The following is a 5,689-nucleotide window of genomic DNA, read 5'->3' on the forward strand; positions in this document are numbered from 1 at the left end:
TTCGGTTCTTTCAAGAGAATCACAACCGACAATTTAGATGCAAAAGGGAAGATTCGAATAGGAACAATGATATACACCCATTTTTATTATCATGATTTTATGTAGAGAATCATCATCATCTATTATCTATCGGCCCTATGGTTTTAATAAAAAAAAAATGTATCCTTCATTTCTTGTAGTATAGTTGGGATCTCCATTTAATAAAACACCACACATGTTCTCAACAAACACCCATTGATAGTGGGATTTGGTGGGGGTACGTGGGGCTCGATTGGGACTAAAGTAATTATACAAGCATCAAAATTATATATAATGGACCGTACCCTTTTTTGAGTGGCCAAAATTGTCGGCAAAAAATATATTAATAGCAACTTTGCTTGCATGCTTTATTTCATTTATAATTCGAATAGATTAAAACAGCAAAGAACAGCGGGTAGTACATGACTTGCAGCAAAACAAAAAAGAAGGAGACAAAAAATGTGCTGTAGTCTGTGGTTTACACAGGGATACGTAAAAGAAAAAGAATTAAATAAAGGTGGTGATGTCGGGTGTTCATTTGTTGGACGGAATACGAAAGAGAGAAGAGATACAAGAAATGATCCTCGAGTTTTGGTTTGGTGATGGGTGTTTGAGCTTCGACAAAAAGAAGGGACAAGAAAAGGGAAACATAGATGGTGTTGTTCATGGGGTGGTACGGTGATGATTGGTGTATAGAAACAGAAAACCAAAGTAGAAGCTTGAAATCATGGTTAGTTGATGGTGATCGAATGTTTCAAGGGTGATGGGTTTGTGCAGTAAGTTGATCGAGCACAAACAAGAATATAAAGGTGATTCTTGCCGAATAGAAGCAGAAAGGAGGAGAGAAAGAAATATTGTAGTTGATGATTGAATATCTCCCCATCTATATGCTATATGTGTTTTTATATATAGAGATTTAGTTTAAGATATATAGATTATAGAAAATAGAGAATAGATAGATAATGATAGATGTATATGGCTAACAGAAATTGTTTGTATTAGTGATAATGAGATTAATTGTTGTTCTGTGATGGTGTCGACAAGAATCAATCATGAGCAGGAGATGAAGAGAAGAATCAAATAAACAGATAGTGACCTTAAACAGAATTTGTAATTTAGTTTGTTTGATCGAATTTCAAAATAGTGCAGACATAAAGTTTGAAAATGATGTAAAACAAATTAACTGCATATTTTTCTGACTTTATGATTCTTTGTATAGTTAATATAAATATAAATATATTAATAATATTAATAATAACATTATTAATAATAATAAATAAAGTAATAATAATAATTGATAATGATAATTATTAATGATAATGTTCATAGTAACATTGATAATGTTGTAAATAAAATACTAATACAATTGTTCGTGAATCGTCTAGCACAGTCTAAAGGTAAAATGTATACATGAAACAGTTCAAACTTTATGAGACTCGTCATTTCAGACTTTGCTTATCGTGTGGAAATATATAATAAGTTTAAGTTTAAATTTTGTCGAAAATTGCCTGGTCGTCACAGTACCTACCCGTTAAAGAAATTTCGTCCCGAAATTTGAGTAAGGTGGTCATGGCTAACAATAAAAATGTTTTCATGACAAATATGAGTTGATAAATAGAGTTTTATCATCATCGAGTAATATGGATAAAACGATTCGATTATTCGAAGAGTACGAATGAAGTTATCACAAAAGAATGAGACAGAGAATTAACTCTTGACGTAGTCATGTTTGAATTTAGAAAATAAGGTGCATCTTAACTTTTGACGTTGTCTTGGTTGAATTCCGGAATTCAAGGGATTTAAAAGGAAATCTTGTAAATCTATAAGATCTGATTCTTCGGGATTTATGGAAAGAGGAATATTCATTTGAGTCCATAAATTAAGTTGAGATTCAAGGGATCAATGAGAGCGCGACATGTGTCGCGAAAATCACATGTGATTGAAAAAAAATTTTAATTTTTTTTTCGAAATTTTTTTTTTTAAAATTTAAATTTTTTTTTTTTTACAATCACATATGATTTACCTGCTCAAGCACATGTGATTGAATTGTACAATCACATGTGATTGGATTTTCCATGCATAATCACATGTGATTTTTTAAAAAAATTTCAAAAAAAAAAAATTTCGAAAAAAAATTCGAAAAAAAAATTTTCAAAAAAAAAAATTTCGAATTTTTTTTTTTCAAATCACATGTGATTTTCATGCCACATGTCGCGTTCTCATTGGTCCCTTTGTTTTCAAGCAAATTTATGAATGCAAGTGATTACAACTCTTTATGGAAATTAAGATCTCTTTAATTAAATGCGATCATCTGTCTCGATTGCCTTGTCTGGCATCTCCACTATAAATAATCTTCTTCCGTTCCATTATTTTCACCATTCCTATACTTTCTTCCTCTATTCCTACTTCCAAAATATTGTGGAAATGCTACATCAAATTCTGATTCTTGATATTTTCCTAACTATTGCATCTGTCATTCTTCTTTTCCATTTACCGCAGGAGAAATCTATTCACTTCTACTATTACCTTGGGGTTACTGTTTTAATCATACTCTCGTGTCTTTATATTGCTATTCGTATTAATGTACACGGTTTGTGATTTCTGTGTTGTTGTCGGGTTTTATATCTTCCCTTATGTTTTGGAGCTCTTTGCATTTTTCTTCTCTTTTCGATCTCTAGTAAAGCGAGTAACGGTCCAGAATTCGTAAGTATGGAGTTTTAAATGAATTTAATGTTCTAATCAAGAAAGAATGTAATAGCACGATTTGATTTGTCAATTTACTAGAATCACTGAGAATAGAACTATCAAGAATATATTTTCTTGATATGTTCAGAGATTAAGTAGAATGAAAGAGTTATGTAACATGGCACAAGATGAGGGTATGATCTACTGTGAATCATCATGTTTCATTAGAAACTCAGCATGACTTACTGTAATATAATCACGTTGACCGGGCATCATTATATTATACTAACTCATGCTTCAATTCCCAACACTTTTCCACAATTCATTCATAATTTATACTTATATTTTTACAGAAGTTTCCAATATAATGGAATACAGAAAAGACTAAGAGGTAGATAATTTCGGACAAGAAGATTTATGAAAATATCTTCAGAAATATCGAAGATATTTATGATGATATTTTGGAATTTTTAAGTTCGAAAGTTGATGAAGAAAAATTTTTCGCAAGATTTTAACACGACTTCGGAACAAGATATTCTCTAAAGATTTCATCGGATCTAGAATTACCTAGATTCTTTGAATATAGGGTTTGGTTCTTGTATTTGTTCTTGGTCTCCTTCATGGTTGGCTCAATCCGTTTTTCAGTACCAAGTTTTCTATCGAGCGTTCCTAACACTCCTTTCTTTATCATCAAACTTTTAGCCGTTTAGACCATCTACCATTTTTCTGTTTCCTCTACATTTAATGCTACGATATCTGAATCATCAGTTATTAATCCGAGGTGGTTTCAGGAGAATTGTGTTTTTAGATGATTAAACACTGATGGTAATATGGTGGAATATAAAAGGTTTCCCGGTAACAATAAAAGAGCACGCGGATATATCAAGATTATAATAAGGTTGTTTCGAACGAAAAGTCGAAGTTGACTTGTTGGAGCTGTGACAAAATTGGCTAATTTGAAAAAGAATGGAAATGTTATTTTGGGTAATAATAACACTAAAGGAATTAGCACATCTATTTGTTAAACGTTTACTCAGTTTCCGAGAGTTTTTCAGGTGCATAACTATATGCATAAATCTTTCCTTCCGTAGATGAAGTGCGGTTGGTTCATTCTCTTTGATTGAGGTGTTTTTAAGAATCATGAAAGGTTTGAACGCAGATTAAAATTGTCAAGGTACAAATGAGGTTTAAGATGAAATCAAGTGGCAAATTTGAAGAATTGTTTAGTTTCATATGTTATAATCAATATTTTAATTCATTTTCAATTGTCCAATGTTGATAGTCCAATAATCGGTTTATATATATAATCTTAGAATTACCCCACGACGTATTGTATACATATTGTCTTTGCATTAACCTAGAGACGTATTGTATACGTATTGTCTTAGAATTAACTAAGACGTATTGTGTACGTATTGTCTTAGGATTTATCAAAACGTATTGTATATTTATTGTGTTAGGATGTAACAAGAATATTATTATACATATATACAATTACAGAATTCGTGTACATGTCTCAGACTCGATCACAACTCAAAGTATATATATTATTATAGAATCAACCTCAACCCTGTATATAGAACTCGATCATTACTGCATATAGAGTATCTATGGTTATTCCAAATAATATATATATATATATATATATATATATATATATATATATATATATATATATATATATATATGCGTCGATATGATATGTCAAAACCTTGTATACATGTTCCGATATTTAAAGTGCATAAAATAAATAACAGAAATTAAATGAAGATAAATAAAATTACGATAAATAAATTGCAATAAATAAAAATGTAATCAGTTAGCTAGGAACAGTTAGCATGGATTCTTAACAATATTCTTCTCATAGTTAAATTGTTTGTTTCTAACAAATTTTATTTTGTCCAATGTTTTCTTCATTATGCCACTTGTTGGATTCTGAGAAGTCAAAATTCAAATATGAAATTGAATGAAAATGGTTCTTTTGTGGTGAACAGATTCCTAAATCGGTGAATGTAAATAGGATAGTAAATGATCATTGAATCAGATTCGAAGAATGTACAGTGTAACTTATTAATGTAAAATCTTAAATATTCCTTGGGTATTACCTACCCGTTAAAATATTTTCATCATTAACAGTTTATACGAAATTTTTTTTTTAATTACAATCTTTATGAAAATATATATACCTATATATTTTCTTCAGATATAATCATGGATTTAATGAGTTAATATGATATTAATCTCATTTGCTTTTTGGTTTGAATTAGAATAAGTAATCTCTAAAACTATTAGGAACCACATATTCTTCGCAGAATATTAATGAAGTTATGGATCAATACTTCATCGTTAATTGTTATTGGTACTCCTTGGTATCTAGGGTGCGTATGATGTTGATGTTGATGTTGATGTTCGAGGTATAGATGGTGATGTTGAGGTGTGGGATGTGAATGTTGATGTTGATAGTACTGTTGGTGCCAGTGATGTTGCTGAAGCTGGTACGTTTTGCACCATATTTTTCAAGGCTACAATTCGGGCGCGAAGCTCGTTGACTTATTACTCCGGAATGATTGTCGGTAGGAATGAGCGAGTGATTAAAATCTAGAATCTGAGATAGTATGTAATCATGACGAGATATTCGGGAAATGAGGATGAAAATGATGTTTCGAACAGGTTCGCCGGTAAGTGCTTCAGGTTCTTCACCGAGAGGTGAATTCGGTTGGTGGAAAGGATCGTCTTCTTCGTATTTCCATTGATTAAGTCGACTACTGTAACGACCCTGGAATTTCCAACATTTATTTATTAATAATTACTATTATTAATACGTGTGATTAAACGAATGTATGTTATTACATTTACATGTTGCTATGATTGCCCGTACTTGACTTTTAAGTGCCCGAAACGTCTTTGTGACACCCGGAACTTTCACGAATAATATTTTTAGATATTATTTACATTCATGATTAAATTTATTAATCATTTTAATTAA

This window comes from Rutidosis leptorrhynchoides, chromosome 2, assembly GCF_046630445.1.
Source record: "Rutidosis leptorrhynchoides isolate AG116_Rl617_1_P2 chromosome 2, CSIRO_AGI_Rlap_v1, whole genome shotgun sequence".
Classification (NCBI taxonomy): Eukaryota; Viridiplantae; Streptophyta; class Magnoliopsida; order Asterales; family Asteraceae; genus Rutidosis; species Rutidosis leptorrhynchoides.